Genomic DNA, 25,927 nt, shown 5'->3' with positions numbered 1-25,927 from the left:
AAGTATATGTGTTTCTCGCAATGAGGAAAAATGGCGATATCTAGGGTCATCAGATTTTTAATAAAGTAGTCCTCCACCGAAACATGGACACCTGAAACCCCGAACTTTGAATTATATTTCATATTTTACAAAACTGTAATGAATTTCGAACTCAGCTGTTTGAAAGTGAGCAGCAGAAACAAAGCACGGAATAAAACATTTTTATCTCCAGGCCGCGAGACTGAATATAGGAAATTCTAAAAATATGCTGTTTTTAAATATTTTGTGATTTTGTTGTTGAATTCGTTTGTGTGGCCTAGTCAAAAGAACATGATGTTTAATATACAGGGTGAACCAAATAAGACCTACTAATGTTAAACACGGATAACTCTTGTAATAATCATTTATTTTCATTAATTTTTTTATACATTAAAAATATTTTATGGAAATTATGTATGAAATATGACATCAGACAAATGTCCACCTTTCTCCTAGATACAGAGATTGGCTCTTTTTAACGCATTTTCCATTACACCACATAATGTTTCTGCTTCAGTATTTCGTCTCGAATATTCTGCTTCAGCTGTCTAATAGTCTTTGTTTTATTAGCATACACTTTGTCTTTTAAATATTCTCATAAAAAAGGATTTTGTTCCGCCATTGGCCGCAAAATGTTTTCAATCATTGTTCTGTAATAAACTTCGGAAATCGTTTCCGGCGTTCCATCCTCATTTTCGAAGAAATATGAGCCGATAACTCTATTGGCCATAACACTGCATCAAACAGTACACTTGAATTAAAACATTACAGATATTTGCGCTGCGTCATAACAATTTATCGTTGACAAGAATAGAAAAACTGATGATTTTAACGCGTTGTTTTGTACTGTATGATTCCATAATAAATTTCCAAGAATTCAATTGTAACCTACAAAAAGAAAAAAATAATTATATCAAAAAATAAAAAAGTTATTTAATAAAACTGAACATTGATATGATAAACTGAGAAAAGGCTGGAAAAAATAGAAAAATGTATGCCAACACTTAACACTACATTGGGAATTCTAAACATTTGCTGCTATGCTGCTTTTAAACTTTTTTAAGTTTTCTGTTGTATTGTATATGGCGTAAGTGCGAAGAAAATAATGCTTAATAATAAAGCTAAAAAGACAAAAAGATGTAGGCTAGCAGGAGTGAGGACAACAGCAAACTAGTAGACTGCAAACTGAGCGAGAGGGGAAAAAAAAAAAAAAAAAAAAAAAAAAAACTTGACAAATCCCTTTTGAGCGATCATTAAAGTCTGTGGATTTTTATTTCTGATATTATTGTTACGAAAAATAATATTCAGTCAATCTGTTTATAGAAGTAAAATTCTAACGAAAATATAATTTTATTTTCTCCTGCATAAAATGTATGCAGCACTGATAAAATTTCAATACTTCAGAAAAATTATTTTTATGAAAGCGGCAAGGATGGCACGAAAAAATTATAAGTCTAAAGGGTTTGCCGAATCGACAAAGTTTAATATCACTGACTTAAATTTATATTTTACACTTTCTGAACAATAACAGCTAAAGGTATCTAAGTGCTTAACTATATTACTTGTACCTATCTGCTAATTTTTAATAGTTACCTCCATATGTTGATGAGTTATCCCTTCCACTAATGCTTACTATAGACATAAAATACAACTAAAAATATAAAAGTTAACACAAAATTTTATTTCCCACAACTTGTAGATTTTACGTTTAAAATAATAGAAAACAAGTTATTCAATTTCTGTTGAAATCTACTCACTGGAGCTTTACAATTATATTTCTACGCGAAGCTACAACACTACGTGAGACGGAAAGAAAAAAGCGTATCTAATTTTCACCACTTACCAACAGAACAATGAAAAGCATTCTCTCACGCCTCTAGCAGCCCAGTAGTGATTTAGGACTCACGATGTTTTGCTTATTTCTCCACTACACCTCATTTTGACATGCTGGACAGTAACATACTCACGCCATTACATCGAATTGGTTCAACGCGGTGTAACTCTGTATCTGATGATTCTGAAGATTTATAAAGCTTTCAAGAAGATTAGGCTTATGCCCAATCTCTCTTCGGACTCTTCTTTACGCTATGCTACAGAAATACTATGTTTAATTGCAACTTGTGTTACTCAGGATGAGTCTTATGCCCAGGAGCTTGTGAAAATGTCCTGAGTCTATGAAAATGTACTGAAAAATGTCTCCACGCATCTAAGTCTTGTACTGGGATGAGGAGCTCACTAGGCAAGCATCTGCACCAGCGGCCAAACTTCTACTCCGAATCATAACGATTATGATTTCCTTTTATTTTAACCTTCGCCACTTGCCTCAAAATTTTCATAAATCTCTGAACTAAGTGAGTGATTGATGAAACAAGACATAAGGAACGATATAAACATAAAGCTTGTAAGGATTATGTTAATTTTATTAACAGTTAAATTTTGAGTTAAACTTCTTTTTCTATCGCTTCTTAATTTCAACTTACCACTTCCGGCCAGAACGTAATTTTAAAATCACGTCTGAATGCTAATGAGGAAGAGTGGTATTTAACCGTAAAAGTTCTACTGTCTTAGAGAGAGCGATACCAGATATTCTGGCTGCACGCGTCCGCCTTTTTAGGCTACTTTACCGACCGTACTTTAGGCCCTTGATAGCTTCGCAGTCAATTAGGGTGAAGGTGCCAATTCTGTTAGATAGCTTCAGCTATATCTCTTTAGCTAAGATTAGTTTAGTTTGATTCTTAGTCTCTTAAGTTCAAGCCTAAGTGTCGGCTTTATTGTACAACTCCAAGACGGAGTTCTGTTACACTTGATTTGAATAATAAAGATTCTTTTAACCTTTTCCAAGTTTACTTATTGTCTCACGAACTCAAGCGATTATTCGCTTACTAGTTCTTAAGGTTCTTCACTTTTAACTGTAACTTAGAATTACACAGTGGGGAATCTACAGCTAACTGTTAGTAAAACTTTAATCGTAAAAAATGCTGTGACCATCCAGCTTCCCCGGATCACATGCTGGGTTGCATCGAACTTTCTAAGGAGGACTTAACATCCGATACCCTCTCTGTTATTGATTTTTTGACGGTCAACAACCTTCTGGAGCTGATTTGACATATGCCAGATCTTTCTAGGATAAGCATCAAAATCAAATCAAATGTCACAAAAGGACTTCAAGCTAATTTACGTAAGTTTTATGTAATTGACCATCTATACATTTATATAAAAAAATCAATTACTTAAAACCTAAAGATTGTATACAGTTTCATCAATTTATAATTTCACTTTAAAGGTTTTATTATTATTAGCTACAACAGATCAAACTTTTCGGTTTTTAATTTTACGGATGAATTTATTTCGGATTCCCTTTCCTTTCTCGTAAAATCTCTTCTCTTTATCTAATCCTTTCTAGATTAGGTAAGTTTAGCCAAACAATTCTCATTTTTGTAATTTTCCTCACGGGAGATTTGTTTTTGTTATGTTTACAGAGTGTCTGGCATTCTTTATTTCTTAATTTACTATAGTTTCATTGCTACCTGAATATATTATAATGGCTATTTCAGCCTTTATTTTTGTATATTTCGGATTTTAAACTTTTTTGCCCTAAAGTATTAAAGCAAAAAACGTCAATTGATTCATTCTTTATTCGTTCCTTGCTCTTAATTTAAACAGCAACTTTTACTGGGTCTTGAATAAAGTTATTTTTATTTAGTTACATAATTTGAGAACTGCTTTTCGGCGGTGCTCTGGGACATGGAATACGACTCGAGGATTATGAGAATTTTATTATTTAATTAAATGTCGACAGATTTTTAGTTCCGTGTAGGGAATATTACAAAAGAGTAGAATTTTAATTTTTGTCGGTGCTAAGGTTAAATGACAAAGATAAAAATTTAGCTCATTAACTGAGTTTTGTTTAAAAGTTACTGTATGTTTTTCACTATGTAGCGCTATTTAATTCCTGATAACATCATTTGCACTATTTTAATTCACTTAATAGAAATATCTCGAAAGGAAGTTTTCAAAAAACCTTATTTAGAATTTTTTTAGGGGGGATGTTAGTTTTGTCTAGCTATCTTTACTAACTATATTTTCTTTGCTACTTGGGTATATTTTCTTGTTATTTCAGCATTTGTATTCATATTTTCCAAACACTATATTTAGCCCTAAGTAAAACTCCGAAGGATAAGTGTTGGTAGTGAAGCAATAAGAATCTGTGTAAGTTGCATAAATTCACAGACATGCGAAAAAATGAAGAAATTTATACACTGAGTCTTGTCGCTTCAGTATATCCAACACTACAATTGCTTGTTATTAAAAAAAAGCATCATATAAACTTTTAAACCAAATAAAACCAGATACTAGAAAGATTATCATAATTACAATTTTATCTAATTTGCATTAATATTACTTTCGGTTGCCAGCGCATGTCTATATTACAGGTAAGTGATAAGTGATAAGTGACGGAGGACGCGAGCACCACCCCTTTACCATAGCGGTTAATTGGTATAGCGCCGTGTCCCTCTTGTCTAGAGCACCCCAAGATGGTATGGGGAAGGGTTAGGGGCCACATGAACCCCTGACACCTGTCACCGATTTAAAATACAGTGCCATACAAGGGCCTTGGCAGATAGTACATTGCCATACAATAATATTTTGGTTCATACAGCATGTTACAATTGAGGTACATATTACTTATGATAGCATATTACAAATAAGGTACATAGTACATAATCTTACATATACAAAGACAAATACATTTTAAATTTGCATATTACATTACATTAATTTGATTATGTGCATGGGAATATTTTAGATATAGGAAATTATATTAAGATTTACATGTGATCCAAGGGCAATATCGTGTTGCAATGGTTCATATGTCTTACATCAGAAATTATGACATGTAAATTATGCATACATTATACATTATATACACTATACTGATACATTATACATTATACTGATACATTATACACTATACTGTTACATTATACACTATACTGATACATTATACACTATGCTGCTATATACGCGCAGAGAGTTTATCCATTACTTTTGCTAGTTTGTATATGAAATGACATTGCTTTATAAGAAATTTACAGAACGCTTGGCGATTGGTCTGCGGGATAGGTATATGTAGTCCAGTTGTTAGTGGATATGTTGTGACATAGTGTTCCGGAGTTCCCACTTCTCCGCTGCTGCATATATCCGTCTCACTGATGCCGCCTGGTAAAAGAAGCTTGAAATCTAAAAAATAGTAATAACGTGTCACCTTCTCGGGCGCAAATGTCATGGCCAAACACAGATTGGAAAAACATTCAATTTCAATACAGTACAATCTCCATAGCATCAATAGAGATCAACTTTTAACTAAAACCGTAGTCAGGCTCAAAACTGCCCTTCACAGAGGATTGAAAATTGACAGAGAGGGTAGGAAATCATTCACAAACTGTGATCAATGCCTGGACTCAAAGCTGCCAACACCACTTAGAGTTCTACACATTTTTGACGCAGCCATCTTTGCTGATTTGTTAAAAATTCTGGTCTTGTTTTTTGCATCATCGTAGAGACCGAACCTCTACGATGATATCATTTTGCAGACTGTCAGGACAGTTATCTTCGCCCCTGGCACTATTTGCATAGGCTTCCTCGTTAGACGCGACAACAACAACGACATTAATATTACTGACTTCTTCATCAGTCAGATTTGATGCAATAGAATCATATTTATAGTATCATATTATGGTATGGTATGGTAATCATTATTATAGAGAATATTATTATCATATCATTCGTATTGTGGAGTTTCGAATGTTAATCGGCTAACCAAAAATGTAGCATAATACAAGGTGCGGTAAAAGAACACCCTTTTTCATGAACTGAAAATAATTGCCCTTTGTTAAAACTGAAAAAAATCTTTGTTATAACTGAAACTCCTTTGTTGAACTGAAAATGTCCTTTGTTATAGGATTAGGATTGTAGATAATTGTAGCAGAAAATTGTAAGTTGGTAATAATGCAATATGCCATATGATATTTTAGGCGAAATTTTGGGAAACGCAGTCCATCTTATATGTGACATTATCCTGGAAAGTTAATTTTAGCTAACATGCTATTTTTGCATTAATTCTTTTCTGTATCTTCTTAAATAAGAGCGAGTTCGTTATTTGGAAAGAAGAGAATTTAGAGAGAAAGAGAAAGTTGTGGAAGCTCGCTCCAAAGTTCTTTATTCCCAGAGACACCCACTTGCGGGCCAAGTTTTGATTCTGTGTATAATTTTGAATTTTTTAACGCATAAGACCATGCGCTAATTGGAACAGGCTACTGCTAGTTAGGCATTTAAAATTACCTTATGTTTTGTACATGTTTAAGTATTTAAATTTCCTACACGTAACGATGGTTATTTTTTCTTCAATTTGAGTTGTACTAGAAGATTTGTAGTACAATTTTAACCGAAAGATCAATAAACGTTTTAGTTAAAATTTAGCTCTTGTGCGTGTTTTCGGTGTTTTAGACTTCTGTTAAATGCGAACATGAGAATTATGTGTGAAGCACAGGACGAAAATTAATTATAAGATTAAATATGGGTAATTTAATTACTCGGTGTCATTAACATAACTCAACGGCAATGACTGCTTTTTTTTTTTTTCCCTAAATTATGTCCTTCAAAAAGCTTTGTTAATTTTTGTATAGAAGCCTTGCTTCAATATAACATTTAAATTTTCATATTATATCAAAAAAATAAGTAACATTTTTTAAGCTATAAAGGGTAAATTGTCATAAGGTCATAAACTCTCTATGAAGTCGTAGCACGTAACAATATGCTCCTGAAAACGTTTAACAAGTTGCTCTGCAAAATAGTTCATGTCATAATCAGAGTTGCTTGTTTAAAAATTGCGAGTTTTTTTTTTTTTTTTTAAAAAAAACAACACACATAAAAATATATCTTGAATGAAGCACACACCAGGCTAATAATAGTACATTATTATTACTGATTTCCTCGCATATTTTACCATCTAGAGATTTAGTTCCAGGCTCTGAAAATTTTAAAAGTATTTGTGTAATTTCTCCCTTCTTCAAAGCCTTCAGGGAATGAGCTCAGTAAGTTTTAAAATGGGTTCGTCTACTTAGTGATTTTTTTCGTATTATCAATAAAGATAAACCCTCACAAACTACCTGCGAAGGTCACGCAAAACCTTTCCCTGCAACAACAAACTTAAATTCATGTCAACAGTCAACTAATCATAGCGAAACAAACACAAACTGGCAGTCAGTGTACAATTTCGTTGAGTCAGTTTATAATGTGCACATTAGCATTTTCTCATTATTTATGGATGATTTGATGAGGCCTGAGGAGTAAAAAGGGAACAGTATTCGTGTTACAGGGAAGTGGAAATAAAGCTACTTTATTAGATATTGTAATTTTACTATGATTGTTACTGGAATGAAGATTTCTTTTAAAGATGTAAACTTTTGACAATTACTTGTAGTTTATCCATGACTACTTTTGATTTCTTTTATATTCTGACCATAATTAGTCCTTCGAAAATTAAATTATTCACATAATTTTCGATTTTCTGGTGTTAAAATTAAAAGGGCGGAAATAACGCAAGAAATACGGTGTTAAAAATCATAAAGCTGATAATAGTCCTAATTTTTTATATAAATTAAAGGTATTGCGTTATGTTTGATAAATTTGAGTACTGGATAACCAACGGTTAAATAATCAAGAGAATATTGAAAATCATAGATGGCACAACACAAAATAAGTAAGTTTACTAAATAAAGAGTAGAAGAGCACAATATTTTGATTGTTAGAAAATTAAACTGGTAATTTCTTAATTAATAAACAGTAACTGCCTGTAATCTGAAATATGGTGCTTCTTTAAGGAAATGAACACTGGAAACATGAATACTTCAGACTTGAAATTAATATATATTAGTTGACGCAACTTAACTATAAACTTAAAATTATTTTATATTACTTAATAGATAACAGTCCTTAAAATTTTTAAAGATTTAATTTGTTGAGTAGCTCATTTGCTTATGTTAAAGTAAAAATAATCTCTTCTCTTAAAGTAAATGCGTAAGAGAATTTCTTTTAAATAAATGATATCGTCATAGTCACCGGTAGTTTATCCACGAATACGTTTCGTTTATAATGTTCTTATCGCAACCACTTTCTTCGAAAAATAAATGATTCATATAAGTTTCATCTCTCGATTTATGTATGATAAAACTTAAGAAAAGGAGAGAAAATAAGAGTATAAATACGGTGTTTCAGTAATTTAAAATTTTCTCCGGTTTAAATGCAAAGTACCTGTGCTTAATGATAAAAAACCTACTTCTCTTTTTACTGCCAGCTTCATTTTCCATACTCTTTTTTTTTAATATTTAAGTTAAAATTTAAAGTTTCTGGAATAAGCAAATACTGGAAAAATCAACATGACGTAAAAACTGCAAGGCATTTTGTATTTACCAAGTTTTCCTTGCACTGTATTTATTCTTGCTTCATTACACACCTTTTAAAATGAACTTTCCAAAAACTTTCACTAAAAGCTTAAGGATATTTCTCGAAAGCTTCAAACTTAGCACAAACGCCAAAACTTTTATTTCTCTTTATCCTTCTGTTCCGCTGAAACCAGCAACTAGCTGCACTTAAAAATCTTCCAGCTTTGTCATTAACACAAACTAAAAGTATAGGGCAACAAAGCAAACTTTAATCGTTGTTTTTTTAGCCAACCCACTTTTTTTTTGCCCTTTCTTAGCCACTTGACTCTTTTTTTTTCCTTTAGCTAAGGGGGGATGTTTAATGAGGAAGTAAATATTCTGGTGCCTTTTAGGGCTTTTAACTGCATTTTTCTTCTCTTTAACCTTATGGTTGTTGCTCATTTTTTGCCTCCTCTGAAAATGTGTTGCTTAGAAAAGTTGCGAAGATCAAAAAGAGCCGATGCTGTAATATTTATAGCCTTTTACACCTCTTTAGAAGGGTAATAGAACAAAAAAAGATTACTTTCTAATTTATTAAGCAGACTTTTTAATAAATGATGTATTTATTATATGCTTTATTTGCTTTATATTTATGAGGTAATTTAAGTTTTTATATTCAAATTAGAGTGTTTCTTCTTTCTTAATATCGCAACCAGATATAAACATGAAATTTTCTCATAATTCAAATTAAAATTTTGTAGTGATTAATTCTACTATCAAAATAATTCACTTTAATGTTATATACTCGAATTTTTTGTCTCGAAATGTGGATTAAATCAGTGTTGATAAACTTTCTCATTACGGAACACTTTTATAGTTCTGAAATGTTTAAGAAATTCTAGAGTATAAACTTAGGTTTCTAAATAGAATAAATGATAACTCAGATATTTTAAGCAAACTAAATAAACATTTATTCCAATTATTATGTCATATCTATAAAAGAAATATACATCAATATTTAACTTAAAAAAGGTCACATAAATTAATTAAATGAAACAAATAATACAAAAACAACCGAAGCATTTTAAGTTCCCAATAACTGATATGCCCGAGTCTTCGCACTGCAAATTCTTTCAGTGTTAGGCACGATGTCGGAAATCTGAATTCTTAATATTTTTCCTTCCTTAATGGCCCGACAGCCCAGGGTGGGTCCTGGCCTTTTCGAGAAGCTTTTTCCAAACCAATCTTCTCTGTGCTAGCGTTTTCAAGTTTTTGGTTTTTAAGACCAGGTCAGTCATTTTCTAAGCAGTCTTATCATTTTAGATTTGGTTTGCCTTTTCCGTATGCCTGGAATTCTAATATCTGGTGCAGCAAAATATTGATTTCTACATATGGATGTCATTGCAACGTAATATGCAAACCCTGCCTCGTTACAAGTACGTTGTCGCTAAAGAAAGTAAAATATCAGTAACTGCTTTTTATAAGTTTGGATATTGTTCTCACAAACTTATCCAAAATCCGTTCACTTTATTCTTTAATTTTTTTTATTATGGAATCAGTTATCAAATCAATTAATTTTTCAAAATCAATTTCGTTCGTATCTGTTGATTTGGTTGTTCTCATGAAAGGATTTCGAATCCAAAAATTGTCTTTCTGGCCCTGTGGGAGATGTTTACTAAGGGTTAACTACAAGTCATGTACCATTTCACTCTTAACTTTGCTGTCTATTTTTAACTTTTTTAATTTTAAAAGACTATCTAATGTAGGAAAGCAATCAAGCTTATTCTTTCTTAGTGAAAATATCCAGAATATTATGGTATATGTTTCTCGTAACGGGAAAATACAACATCTTTGAAAGAAAAGTGTTTTACTGATTGCACTTATTTGATAGTATTAGTAAAACTTATGTATTTACTTAACAATTTCAAAAGAAAAAAAAATTAAAACGTCCAAAGAAAACTAGCTCTTAAAATACTTAAGTGATACGGAAACACTGTCTGAGCATGGAACTGAAACAGAGATATGCGTATTGCCCATATTTTATTGCCAAAATAAGTTATCTGGTATCATGTTCTAATATTAAATTTATTATAAGCGCGATTAAAAAAATTTTATGTTTTCTCTTTAAATATCTTCTAAACGTTGCTTTAAATTGTGTTAAAAACATACAAACAGACAAGGTATCATTGTTCTCTAACTTCAATTTCGTCATTTTTTGCGGAACTATTAGTGACTGTTTTCGGAACATAGTTGAAAAATGAAGGATTATATATAAAGTAAAATATTCTACATTCAAAAAAAGGAATTGGGTACTATTCGGTTTCGAGGGCCGTAAAAAATCGCCAAGCTGTTGTTGATGGCAGTGCTGCCAAAAATAATTGCGGGAATCCTAATGCAAGAAAGGAAGTATAATAACTATCTAAGATTGATGCTTCAATTTAAATGAAGGATAGTTTTATATAATACCTTTTTATTATTAAAATTTATATAAAAGAGGCTGAACATGGCTGAATGAAAGCATAAGAATAAATAACTATTTCAGATCGTTATTATAATTTATATAAAAATTGCTAAACATAACTGAATGGATACCTGCAGCGCTATTTCGCTACCGACGTATCGCTAAAGCATAATTTCATCTTATAGGTTGTTCAAACATAATTTTCTATAATGAATGATGCTTTTTGTTTGAAAAATTTCTCGGTAAAGTGCAGAATCGCCCACTTATTTGTTTGCCGCTTTTTAAAAGGGTAAAAACAATTGTATTTTTTCCAATTTTCTTTTACTTTTTAAGTAAAAATAAGTCGATGTCAAGGGTGTGCACAGTGCCATTTTTATGCAATTCTAGGATTATTTTAGGGGAAAATGGGTCACTGTGTACATGGATACCGAGTGTGTGCAATTCTTAAAAACGCGTCAAACAGTGGGAGATTCTGCACTTTACCCAAAATTCTATTGCAGACTTTTCGTCATGAGCAATTCCCAAACTGTTAAACCCGTAGGATATCAAAAAAGGATTTAAAATCAAAAAAGAATTTAAAAATTAAACTAGTATTTCAATGGCGTCTTAAGAAGTATAGAACTATATAAACTTACGCAATCTGAAATCAGCGCGTATGCTTAGACAGTTCTATATTACCGAGCTATTGCAGGTGCAACGTTGCCGGTTCCTTATATTAAACCCAAGGGCACATGACATAATGAATTCAGGAAATGGAAAACATCTCGGATGAGAAAATGGAGAAAGGAAAAGTGAGATGGGTGCGTACGCTAGATTTCACGCGCTGTTAATTGGGCGCGTTTGTTAGATTTGGCGCTTTTGCGCATACATTTTTGCTGCAATTTTTTTACGGTCCTCAGAATGGAATAGTACCAAGAATTGTTCTAAATAAAAAACTCAAAACGCGCAGCAGAAATATACTATCTGATATATTAAAAAACTCTTTCATTTAGAAAAATTAAAAGGAAAAATAAATTATTTGTAATTTCATATTCTTTACACACCTTTCCCCTTAAATCTGATAAATATTTCGTTACCTTGCCACCACCAGTTCTGATCGAAATTGAAGAAAACTGATGTTTGCTAAGTAAATATGTCCAAATATCTCTAAATAATTTACCCTCTTTTAAGTGCATCGTCTGCAATATTTGCGTCACAGTATTCGCTTAATGAAAATATTTAAATCATTCTTCAGGGAAATATTTAAATATTCAATAGAAACAGACTGCCCATAATATTAACATTCATAATCCCTCCGGAGAATTCTGATATAGCTTAGTTCCAAAAATATCCATCGATACATACCTCTTTTACCAAAAATTTCGTTTTATTGGACGTCTGGGAATATTAAGACTTCAGCTTACCTACATTATTCAAAAATACCGAAAGAAAAACTGTGGACCAAATTATCAGGCGCGCGTCTGAAAGTACAAGAAATGTGGGCTCGTGAACTAATAAATACGACGTTCGATATACTCAACGGTTGGCACGCACAGCTATTATTAGTCATCCAATGGGAATTCGAAAGTACACGGTTCTTGGTAATACAGAGCAAATATGGATCTCTCTGTAGCATAGCTATAACATTTTAGTATGAAAATTAATACGCGAATACAGGGACCATCTCCATAGTTGTCTGACAAGAAAGAATGAACAAGGTAATGGACTATGTAAGTCAGCGATTTCTAACCTGTGATATGTGTAACCCTTGGGGTAAAAGACGGCTTAATAAAGGGTATGTGAAAACCGTGTACATGCTTTTTCGCCAAGGATGTTTCTCCCCGAAATTCCTTGAGTAACAGTTTTAACCTATTCTTTGATAGTGCTCCCCGCCCCCAATGCTTCTTCCTTCAAATCACTTCTACTGCCTTCCGAGTAAAACTCGCTTTTCAGTCGTTCGACCAAAAACCAAGATTAATCTGCGTTTTTCTGCTCGTTAATAAGCTACTGGCTTAATTTTTTTCTGCAACTTAATTGAGCTAATTATTTTCCATAACAATACAGCGTAAATAATAGTATTTTAGATCGTATTACTAACGTATTTATATGATTATTATTAGATTCAATAAACATGTGCAATATTCTAAAATTTTTATACCCACCTATTTAAAGCATTTTAATGACTTCACAAAATAGTTTAGGATTATAAGATGCGTGTTTAATTCATTTATTAACAATTTGCACTTTAAATTAGAATGCTGAAAGTTCTGAAAGTGTCAGAGACGTAATTTTCTATTGAAGCAAAAATTCAGATTTTCGCTGTTTAAGTAGTATTCTTAGGAAGCAAGCCGCTTCTGATTTCAATGAATTTTCTGTGCTACAGCTAAATAGTTAGTGATAATTAATGACAGTTTTCCAATTCAGTTCTGGATTATTACGAATGCAAATTAATAATTTCAATTTACAGTAGTTTATTACTACAGCTTTTCATCATATGACACGCGAATTATGATTTGTATTTATTATATAGGTTGTAGAGTCATTATGTATTTTTTGAAAGCAGGAGAGATGAAAAATGAGCAATGACCTCGCCGGGACTCGAAACACAGACCTCTCGAATACGCGCCGAGTGTGCTGGCCTTCACACCAGGAAGGCATGCTAAGAAGGAGAGAGAAATGCCTTATAAAATTTTTAATATTAGTTTAAAAAGAAATCATCTTTAGGTCAACTACCAAAGCCTTCCAGTGACTTACTGGTAGTTCAGGATCGTAATTTTGGCTACCTAGACGTTGCTTAACATACAAAACAGTAAATAGCCTGACTACAGACAAAATAGCCTGACCAGGTAGATAACCTGAAAAAATAAATCTTTACTACTCATATTTCAGGGATAAAAAATAATACCGTAATATTTGTAAATACGAATTCGGATTTCATTCTCTATATAATTTAAAACTAAATTTCCTCTTTCCGTTAAGAAATTACTTTGCATGCAGAATCCGTGCAATTTTAACAATATTCATTCTGTAAAAAATCATTTTTGTCTATCAAGTTAAAGATTTTTCTCTCCTGCGTTCCATTATGATTTCTTTTGATGTTAAGTCACTGTTTGCTAATGTTATAATCAAAGGTGCACTAAATTGTCTTGAAGCTAGGCTTCGAGATTTCCATTTCACACATACTGAAACTGAAGAGACTTACTCTTTCTGAGTCAACCCCACTTTGTTTCCCAAAATGAATATTGTCACCTAATTGAAAGATTAGTTATGGACAATCCCCTCAGTCCTGCACTTGCTGACATTTACATACCCTGCATTGCTGACATTTGCACGTACGGTCAAATTATTTCAGAAACTATCGTTTCGTCTCTGGATTCGCCACAGAGATGTCACTATTGCTCTTTATGATGGTAAAAAAGAAGGTACGGTAATAAAGAAGATTTTTCCCAGATTTTTATCTATTAGAAATTCGATTCACCAGCCATTCAGTTCATTTTTGAAACTGAATCTGATAATGCCCTTCCTTTCCTTGATGCTCTTATAATTTGCAATGAATCTGATTTCAGCACTATTGTTTACCGTAAACCCTCATCTGCTTGTTTACAGCCCCACGCTATGCCATCCGGCTGAGCAAAAAATGGCTTCTCTTTACTATTATGTATTTCGCTTTCTCAATGTTTGTACCTCAGTACCTTTGCTTGTTAATAAACTCAAATATTTGAGATCATTTGCCATTGACCAATCATTTTCTCCTGAGGTCATTGACAATGCCTTTAAAAAATTTTCAATTTGCCATCAAAGAAGACATTTTTCTGTTAGAAATAACATTAATAACCTTGTCATGCTTCCATTTCTTCTTTCTGTGAGTTAAAATTGCAAGGATACTCCAGAAGTTCAATTTTCAAGTAATTTTCTCGCCTGTCTATAAAATCCATGATTCGATTTTTAAAGATCCCATGCCTGACGTTAATTCTTGAAGAATTTATAGCATACCGTGTTAGCGCGGTTTGATATGCATTTGCTGAACTGAAAGAGCATTTTTAAGTTTCGTATGAAGGAATGAGAATATTGGATCCGAAAAGGCAAAATTAAAAAGTTTTCAGCAGCTAATCATAGTTGCAAATTTAATCATAATTTTAACTTCGGGTTTTGAAAAATTGTTTAAAAAGCTTCTTCCATTAGTGAATCGAAATTTATCGAAGCTTTTCACATTCACAAAGATTTATCTTGTTTAGTTAATGACTTCAAATACAATCCAGTCCTTCTTAACGCTTCTAAAATTCTATTAACTTAATTTTTCAATTTCGTAACAATTTTTGCGAACAGATGTAGCTAACTTCTTGTTCGCTGTACTGTGGTAGGGTATAAAAAAGATCGCTGTGCCCGTTGCGTTTCAGTCTTGCGTATTTCTTTGCTCCTGATGAAGAGGAATCACTACCTGTTTGCCCTCGAAATCGTTTGATTTGTTGACTAAATCTACACCAAACACAAGGTTTTTGCTTTGCTAATTTTATATTTCACTAATTGCTGCACAACTATAGTGTCATCGCAGTAAATGTGCATTTCCAATAGAAATTTGATAGAGAAATAATGTGTTATAAATTCTCATGTTTTATATAACAAACGGTCTAGTGAAACGCAAAGGAGAAAGAATTCGCTAGCATATGCATATCATATTTGTAGAGTCATTAGGTTTATTTGGAGTAGAAAGCATAAAAAATATTCAATGCCTTCGCTGGGATTCGAACTCCAGATCTCCCAATTGCTAGCCGGATCTACTTACTATTACACCACGAAAGCACGCGGTAAGAAAGGGGAAAATATTCTACGAAATTCCGGATGGAAAGCCAGTTCATGGGACACATTGACAACAGAATGTTTTCAATCTCACAGATATATTACATTTGCCATGTAACAGTGCAGCATGTGATTATAAACATTATAATTATTATTATAATATAATTATTATTATATAAAAATATTATTATAATCAGGACATACCGAAAGTAGGAGAATGATTTGAGATCTGATAATAAACAGGATCGGCCTGCATTATTGGAAAGTTTTCTCAGTGCTAAACTATAATGATGTTCCTGAAATGCATAAAATGTTATTCAATTGTGAAGTTTAAAAAAAAAAAAGTGTTCTATAAGACAGTCATGTTTTATGTTTCTGCCGCGGAGATTTTGAAGCATTACCCATACTATTAACTTAGGAAGTCCGGATTGACGCCGCGACGTTACAGCCAATATACGGCTGTAAATACTAAGAGGCGGGTGCCACTTTTATACGCCTATATCGAGGTTGCAGGCAATTGCGAATTCCTATACTTTGCACCTATTGCAAAGTATAGGATGCAGTAGGTGCAATGTTTAATCACTCAAGGAAATTTCATAGCAATTGAAATCGAGAAGCCTGATAGCTTTTCTTTTAAATCATGATATAGGCACTCATCACAGGTATTAACTGAAATCTTTCAGAATCATGACGAAAACTCTCAGACCATTCAAAATATGCAAAAAGAAAATTTTACAAGTTTTTTCGATGTAGAGGGAGAAGAGATCTAAGCGCAGTTCCGCCTCTCACTCATCTTCAATTATTTTATGCATTCAACACATTTTCATTATCTGTAGGTCACTCACCTGAAAGTTTTCCTGTTATTAACAGCTTCAACAGCACTCATCTTCCTCAAATGATCAAGTAATTTAGACCACAAACCTGGATGGATTATCATCGCTCCTCCTACATCAATTAATCGAATGATACACCAGGAAGGACTTTCACCGGAGGCCACTCTTATACCCGCTGGAATAAGTCATTAGAAAAACGAAAAGCCTCTCTTTTGAACCTTCCCCCCCTTTTATTTTTGAGGAATAAATGGAAAAAAAGGAAGGAAATATTCACACAAAAGTTATAGCGTGATCGTTTACATTCCCTTTCCTATCGTATCGGAAAAAGTTACATGTATATTTATACCATTAACAGTTGATCACTCTGACTGTCCATTAAGAGTTGACCACACTAATATCTATATAAGTTAGCCGAAATATTTCCTAATTTACGGTTTCGATCGCCCAGACCCGACTGCCTTTAATAGAATTAACAGGAATGTCATGCTCATTCGGCTGTTGCTCGCATTTTTACGGCTGCTTAAAAAAAAATAAATAAATAAAATAAAAAAAATAAAACTAGAAAGAATAATAACTATTGTTTTAACTTGGGTCAAAATAATGAATGAAATGTCTAAGAAAGGAATAATTCTTTTTCCCTTTTAAGTGCAAGTTGCACGAAAATGTTAGAGGACACACTTTTCGTACCTGCTTGCCCACATAAATTCCAAATAGCAGGATTTTCATGAAAAATATGATTGAAACTTTATTTAGATATATTAAGATTAAAGTCCCGTCATAGCTTTACTTATATATTATTCATTGCAAAAAAATCGAACATTGTATTCAGTCTTCGCAATTCCGTTAACTCCGTATGTTGGGATAACGTCTGAATTTTAAATTGATCTGTACTTTCAATTTCCGCTTTCCTAGTATATATAAAATTGTGAAAGACATTGTAAATATTTCAAATTACAAATGTTCCTGTTAAACTTATCATAATTTGATAAATCTATGAACACTATTAAGATTTTCAGAGCAAGAAACTAGCATGCCCTCGCCGGGACTGAAACCACGAATCTTCTAATTCTGATTAATTTTCTAACTTAATAATACAGACGGGATAATCACTTAAACCAGCAGAGCATATGCAGGCAAATACGTAACTCCTTAGAGATAAATTTTAAGAGACAGATTTTAAGAGAAAGCTATGCCGGAAACTTAAGAATACAGAAGCCTGTGCATCTAACATTGAATAAATTGATAGCTCGGTAATTTATATTTAAATTGAATAAATGTAATTGACTAGTATGTTAGCTGTAACCGTAATGCCACTCTCGTTTGCTTTCCAGAAATCTAGAGAAGCAGATATCTCTCGAGACCGATTTAAAGCTATAAAAAGGCCAGAAAGAAAACAACTCAGCTCAGTTGTTTAGTTAGCTGCTGTTGTTATTGTTGCGAGTTCAGCGAGAGATTTCTCTTTACATTGCGTTCTATTTTAATGTTTTTAGTAGCTTAAAGCATAATCATTGATTATCACTGCGTGATATTGCGAACACTTGTACGAATATCTCAGAGGATTCCGTTATATTCCATTATATTTCTTTTGATAACAATAAATTTTATTAACCTTTTATCAGACTTGTGCATTCAATCTATTACATACTCATACGCACCCAACAGTATCATAAGCGAAAATTTATCTACTGCCAATAAACTGATGTCAAAAACTTAAAAATGTACTGAACACTTGTAAGGTATTTACTCCCTCCTTTTTTCACGCCTTAGAAGTGTAACTGGAAGCACGCTCGATGTGTTATACGAGAGATCCCGAGTTCGAATCCCGGCGAGGGCAATGAGTATTTCATCAGTTTTCTTGCTTTGAAAACATTCTAAAAGTCTCTACACATGCTTTTTTTATAAAAAATGGCGAGCATTTCATGTCTGATTACGTTGAAAATGCAAAATAGTATCATTGTGTTTGTGTTTACCTGTACTGTACGCAGCCGAAAGCACTCTTTACCTAAATGATGTCTGGATCTCTGATCTTAAATTAATAACAGGATTGTTTGGATAAAATAGTGACAAGCTAATTAATCATCAGTTTCTGTCTATTGTATAAAATTTAATATCAGCTAGTATTAGAGTATTGTGTATTTAGTGATTGTAAATTGGGTTTTTAAATTTTAATACTAGATAAAAGTTTAAGCCAATTTAAACTACTATTAAATTTTGAAAGTTTGATTTTAGTTTTAGTTTATCGAAATACTTCATTCTTTCCATTTCAAAAAGGTAGTATTAGGTAAACTAAGTTGAATGCTAGTCTTTATTATAAATTTGTTAATGTTAGTTTCTATACTTTTGAAGCAAAATTTTTTATTGACGTATCTGACAGGTCAGTATTTTGTTCCATATTTCATTAATTTTTTAAGTTGTAAGTTTTCGATGATATCCAAGTTTCCTGTAATTATGTGTTAGTGGTAAAAATCAACAAAGGGAAGGAATTGTAATAATTTTCACTAGCATTCTGCTGGTTCATTTAGTTCATGGTGATTAGTGAGTAAATTGTTTAAGGTTTTTTGATATTTAAATATTATAACTTGTAAGGTATCAGCTGTTGGGAAGAAAATTTTACAATTGTAGAGAATGTGAGATAAGCTTATATGTTCAAATTGTTGGTGCAGAAAATTAATTTTACGGTAAATTTTGAGATTATATATAAAGCTTTAGAGAGTCTGTATTTACAATAATCTAGAACTTGGTCTTTAATAATTTGTATATTTATGTATTCTGAAATAAAAATTTGTAACAGACTTTGCTACGATTCTGCTTTTTTTTAATGATTACTGGCTTAATTTCATATTGTATGCCTTCCGCTAATTGTGTTTCTCCGAAATCCTAAAGTGGTAATGATACTTTTAATATAATCAGTGGTTACCGGAGTATCAGAAAAGAGAAAAACATAACAACACTTTGTTTTGAACACATGGAGTCTTACGTAAAGAGGCTAAGAATATACGTTAATGTAATGTAAATTAGAAAAGCCGCCCAACCGGTATAGTGGGTAGTGTCCCTGACTGTCGTACCGAAGGGCTTGAGTTCGATTCCCGGAGAATGCATGGATTTTGTGAATGTATAGTGCTGCATGGGGGGCACTCTGAATATGCGGCGAGCCGAAAGTCCTCGCGGAGGTTGGTGGTAGGTGAAGAGGGGTGGGAGACTCTCGGACGCGTCCCCCACCGGGGTACTCAACGTCAAAATTGAAAGGGGCACTGAGCAAAAATCGAGTTGTCTCCTGTATGATGCTCGAGGCTGTTGCCAAAGGACGGGCGTAAACTTTTGCTCCTTGCCACGAAGAATTTCGCGGGCTTGGGCCGACTTATAGGTCAGACAAGTGAGCATTAGCAACAACAAGAACAGCAGACTAGAAAAACTGAAACAAATCTAATGGTTCTTCTCTTAGCTGATGAATTAATTAAATGCCTTAATGTTTGGCTTAATCTTCGTACATTTTATCTTCCACATTACTTGTCTAAGATAAATTTTCCCCTACTGTTTTACAAAGAAAAGTCTAGTAAACAGAACATTTCTTGGAAAATAATTTTCGCATCCGGATTTCGGAATTTGTCCTCAAAAATAGGCAGTATCTTTCCCTTTTCATTCCTTTCAGAGATAAGTTTACGGGTTCAACGGAAAAAAAAAAAAAAATATCGCTTTATTTCCCAAACTACAGTGTAACTCTTCGCTTATATTTAAAGCTTGTTACCTTGTTTTAATGCTGTCTCCGTTTTAATCAACTCCATACGAGCAAATTTATAGTTGTAATTAGAAACAAAGGTGCTTTCCGTGTGTAGTAGAGATGACGAAGGAGCTTAAAGATAGAGATTATATTTTTCTTTTATAAATCTGAAAGCATAGTTCTTGAATAGCAGTTGCTTTCTAGATATGGACTTAAGTCAGTTTTACCTATTTTAATTTTTTCTTTTAAAAGCTTTATAAGAATAAGTTTTTCCCCCACCCAAATAAGGGGACAACAGTAATATCTACTTATGCAAAAAGCAATTTATTATTCTTTAAATTCTATGTGAAATAACTTGAAACGTTAATACTAAAGTTAAGTTTTCAAAAATACCTTTGTTTATTACAAAACTATTTTACTATATGATACATTTGCAGTATGCAGTACTTTCCACGATTGCGTAAGCCTTCAATGTTACCTCTCGGTGAATCTAATCTCCCGAAGTATTAACGCATTCTGAATTTTCTTGAACAATCGATCAAACATTATAGTAATAATAGCTTGGAGGGGGAAAACTGGATGATACTAACGAGCTTTCAATAAATAACTCCGAAAGTTACAATTTTCCACAGTTTTAAACAAGTAAGCTTTTTTAAGAATCACCATAATAATGGATAATTTATTAGAACGTTGTTAAATAAAGAAATGTGAAACATTTTTAAATTGGAGAATATTATCTAAAGGATAACTTCAAATTTTACATTTTATAAAGATTTTCATTTGCAGACAGGGAATAAATAACCTAATTTAAATTATTAAAAAGAGGAAAGCCTGATTAATCAGTAGATAATTCAAAAGAAAAAAGTGGTAAAACTAAAAACTTAAAAATCCAGAGAAAGCTAAAAAATTCTATCAGCAAAGTTTTTAATATCATGACATAATTGCATCGTTATCTAAATTACAGAAAGAGAGTTTTCACATTTGCGATTTTCGGGTAGGAGATTTTCTTTTTCACTGAAACTGTAAATTAAAGAGCTCTAGGATGGCATAATGTATGCGTTCATGATTAAATTATGAAGATGACACTCTTAATTTAACTATGAAAGAGGCTAAGTGTAATGATTTCTTTTTTAAATTATTTTTCAGACTTTTACTTTCTTGAACATTTTGCAAAATTGTCCTCAGGCTTTAAAAAATTTATATTAAATTGAAGTATACCAAAGACCAATATAATGCCTGAAGTTTTCTTAAAAGTTTTCATGTGTTAATCAAATTTACCCTTTAAAAACGTGAAGGTAAGTTTTTATTTTTGGTAAAATCATTTTATAAAAAATTAAGAGAGCAATTACAAGCTATGCATCATTAATTCAGGATACAGAGTGTTTAACAAACTTAAAAAACAAAAGATTGGTCGAAATGTTGCCATAAATGTTGTTACTACGTATCTGACTTATCTGATAGTAACATCAAAACAAACCCACGAAATTATAGGTGGCAAGGAGAGCAAGATTGCGCCTGTCGTTGGCAAAACAAGCTCACGAATTTCTAGGTGGCAAGGAGAGCAAGATTGCAGCTGTCGTTGGCAAAACAAGCCCACGAACTTCTAGGTGGCAAGGAGAGCAAGATTGCGCCTGTCGTTGGCAAAACAAACCCGCGAATTTCTAGGTAGCAAGGAGAGCAAGATTGCGCCTGTCGTTGGCAAAACAAGCTCACGAATTTCTAGGTGGCAAGGTGAGCAAGATTGCGCCTGTCGTTGGCAAAACCAGCCCACGAAATTCTAGATGGCAAGGAGAGCAAGATTGTGGCTGTCTTTGGCAAAACAAGCCCACGAATTTTTAGGTGGCAAGGAGAGCAAGACTGCGCCTGTCGTTGGCAAAACAAGCTCACGATTTTCTAGGTGGCAAGGAGAGCAAGTCTGCGGCTGTGGTTGGTAAAACAAGCCCACGAAATTCTAGATGGCAAGGAGAGCAAGATTGCGCCCGTCGTTGGCTAAAACCTTGAGCACCATTTAAGGTGACAGTACGCCGCCTCCCCAATTTTAATGGAGAGCAGATGGTGCAGGAACTGATAAGTAGAAGAAGGCAAGCAGAAGTTGGTGCAGGTGAACATTTAAGAAGTAGATCCGGACACCCGGGCAGCCAGCTTACATAGACTGATCGGGTGTTGTCCGGTTTCCGGAACTGTCTCTAGATCAGTACTCCCTAGTGACCTTACAAGGATCACATTGAAAGTATGTTGACTTTACATTTATAGCCATTGACATTAGTACTTAATAAATGTAATTCGACGTCTAACGCACATAATACATTATTACATTAATAGCAAATTTAACACATAATACAGAGTATGTGAAACACTGAAGCACAACATTGCTTGATAACAAAAGTTATTGTTGCAATAATTTATGCATAAATTACAATGTTATATTCATTGGGTACAATATGCTAAATTCAATATAGTACTATATGATATTAATTAAATATACTTTAAATTATCCTTCACACAATATTAAAGGTTAATACAAAAGGTTAAGGGCAGTATTTCTTTGTATATGATACCGTACTGTATTCGAGCTGACTAATTACAGTTCTCAGTACTATTTACTCATTACAGTCAGTGCTGTTCTCATTACTGTGTCATCAGTACTACAATCACTGTGTTTCGTTACTGACGCATTACTTCGTACTTTCGTTACTGACGTTCGTCATTGTGTGCAGTAGTACGATATACAACGCATATACTACTTCTCTAGATCTTTTTAATTAAACAGGAGCACATTAATCAGCATGACATAGGTCCCGCCCTAGTGCCTAGTTTTTCCATTATACTTTTTAATTTCTTAACGACTGCTGGCCGCTTAGTGAAGAATTACTCAAATGGATCACCAGTGTGTGGCAATTGCATTTGCCACGCTTCTGTGAGTAAGCATGTTGTTATGCAATGATCTAAGAATCCAGCCTCGCCGCATGCACAGAGGTTAGAAGGAACAAATCTCCTTTTCCAGAAGAATTCCAGAAAGGGACTGTGTCTGTGACAAAGCGGGTTATAAATGGAACTGAAATTAAGCGGTCTGCAGGAACCCTGTTGTAAAAGACATGCGCTCTTCTACCCTGAGAAATTCCCTCCCATTCATCCTGCCAATCTTGTACTGCTGCGTCAAGATTCCTCTCTTGAGATGGGATTTTGCAAACAGGATGGGCACGGTCTGGGCATCTATATTGCATGAGAACACTTTTGCAAGCTCATCAACTTCTTCATTTCCCTGGGGTACAGAATGGACTTCTTTCCAGGAAATATAAATATGCTTCTGACGCTCCTTTTATGAGTTGTATATCTTCTATGCGTGGGGCAGGATGGAAGGGATTTCGGATTGTATGAACTACTGAGAGGCTGCCTGAAAAATGATGTATATTACCTCGCTTATTCAGCTGTAGTTTCTGTGTCCTGTCTAATGGTTATCACTTCTACATGAAAGACGGAGATCTCAGACCCTAACTGCCCTTTCTACGAACCTAGTTAGCACTGTTCCTCTTGATTACGAATACACTATAATAATAAAGTAAACTGGGTTTGCCGGAACTCTGCAAATGTCAAACATTGTCATGTGGGTGTAGATGCCTGCTCCGAAATGTGCAGGGTAAACTTTTAGAAGCGATCTTTTTTTGCTCATAATGGGCTGGGTCATAGTTTTGTTCTTCATGCATCACTGCTCGTCTCAGTAACCTAACCCTAGTGGCATCTTGTGGTGAAGCTGGATTAGTACTGCTAAGACTGTAACCGTTGCGCCCGTATTGATGCGGTAGGCCTTGGTTATTGCTAACACAAACGGGCGCTGCATGCCATTTAAAATTTTTACTTTTCGCGTGGTCCCGGGGCTAGCTGAAATTTTTCCTCCGTAATGATAATTTTTTTCTGCGTCTTTTCTTAGGTAGCTTATATATTTTCTTAGGTAGCATGCAGCATTAACTTCTTTGTTCGTAAATGGCATGTCGTTAGTGGTTGTGGTGGATAGAATGCAGGCTGGGTCTTGCTCAATTCCATTTCTTCCCCCGTATCTCGTGGGAAAACTGCATCAATTGACATAATTGGCGTTTAAGTGACAGCAGGGTCCGAACAACCGAATAGTCAGTGAAAGCCACCTGGTAGTGGCTTTCACTGGCTATTCGGATATCGGCCGGATCCTCTTGTCCAGAAAAACAACATTGCCAAACAGGGGCTGATGTTGGAAGACAGAGGTATTTCGGATTCTTAAAATACCAACGCTTATTATACAATATATGACAATATACAGATACTTTACATCAAAAAGTGGTGTTACTTTGTTGAATTACGACAGTAGTAATACATCGTTATACATTATGCATTAATAGGAGGGCAAAATGGTCAGTGTGATATCTGTCATTCACAAGCATGGCCGTTAGACATGGCACGGCATTCTGCGCAATAGAAGAGGTTTTGGTTGTAATTTCTATTGTACTGATGGGAATAACTTCTTTCGGTGTGGCCAGTAGCATCTACCGGCTTCACGTAGCAACATAAATAAAAGTCACAAGCTGTAAGGTCTGCAGATCTTGTTGGTTATTCGTATGGGGAAGAAAGACTGAGAGCACTGCCATCAACAAATGTCAATTGGAGCAGGTGTCGGATAGAACCTATGCAAAGGCGCTGCTTCTTGCATGACATCCTTTTACACTATGGAACAGTTTACGTTTTTGCAAGGAATGAATGATGCTGTTTCTTAAAGCTTTACATAACGTTCTGCTGTGATAGAAACAGCTCGAAATGTATCTCTGTAGACTTTTCACGTTTCACTCAAATGGAAATGTATCTCTTAGATCATTTCCATTTGAGTCACAAATGGAAATGATCCTATAAATGAAAGGTGCAGTGAGCCCGTACCATATCTCGAGAAGCTGTTTGGGATGTCTGTGACAGTACTTTCTTATGAAATCTACAACATTTATGATAAAAAAAATTCTTTATAATGGGAAAAATCAAGCTTTTCGTGTATCATACCAATATGAAATTCACAGCTCCTATAAATAAGCTTTAATGTTTCTCATAACATCGATTTTTATTCTGTTATTTATAAATTTATCCGTGTGAAATTTTTGTTTTTGTATAAATACAGTGAGGATGTTGAATGGTATGAATTCCAGTGTTTTGCGCTTGAAAATATTTTAAATGTAAATAATAATCAAAGTACTTCTTACATTTGAACCTTTTCCAACTGCTACATCATTATTCTTAAAATTCCATATACTTACGTATTTTCTTAAAAATCTGAATGTTAATAGCAATATTAATAATTGAAATTGTTGAAATATTCAGCTTTGTTCACCATTGATTTCAAATCAAAAGTTTTCGCGAATTCCGAGTCCAAAAATGACCCTTTACATCCAGGAAGCAATTATACTGGTTATAATTTGTTTTCGAAAGGAGGAATTTCTTCAGAAATTCAGTGAATCAAGACTTCTTCTGAATTTAACGCCGCGAAAAGTTTTCAAATCCATTAAACATTTGGAATGGCATTTCATATCTCATTTAAAATTCTGTTATTTTGATTGTTTTGCATAGAGAATGAAGGTGAGAAATGGTTTAGCAATTTGTGATTACAAATGTTATATCAGTTATTTTTATATACGTTATATAACTTATGTTATATAACGTATATAAAAATTTTAGTATCTGTAGAGTA

General features: G+C 33.5%; 1 long non-coding RNA gene across 1 annotated transcript in view; it reads right to left on the bottom strand.

Moving 5' to 3' along the window:
• Nucleotides 1-364: 364 nt before the first annotated feature.
• Nucleotides 365-25,927, bottom strand: part of LOC146998027 (uncharacterized) — a 155,055-nt gene continuing 129,492 nt past the window's right edge. The window contains exon 3 of the long non-coding RNA XR_015039987.1: nt 365-906. This is a non-coding gene — a long non-coding RNA (uncharacterized LOC146998027). The remainder of the gene's footprint in view (nt 907-25,927) is intronic.

The sequence above is a fragment of the Stegodyphus dumicola genome, chromosome 3, assembly GCF_044657685.1.
Source record: "Stegodyphus dumicola isolate Sdum_Otavi_A_Nest chromosome 3, ASM4465768v1".
Taxonomy (NCBI): domain Eukaryota; kingdom Metazoa; phylum Arthropoda; class Arachnida; order Araneae; family Eresidae; genus Stegodyphus; species Stegodyphus dumicola.
The sequence above is the reverse complement of the archived record's forward strand: the minus strand, read 5'-3'. Positions and strand labels throughout refer to the sequence as shown.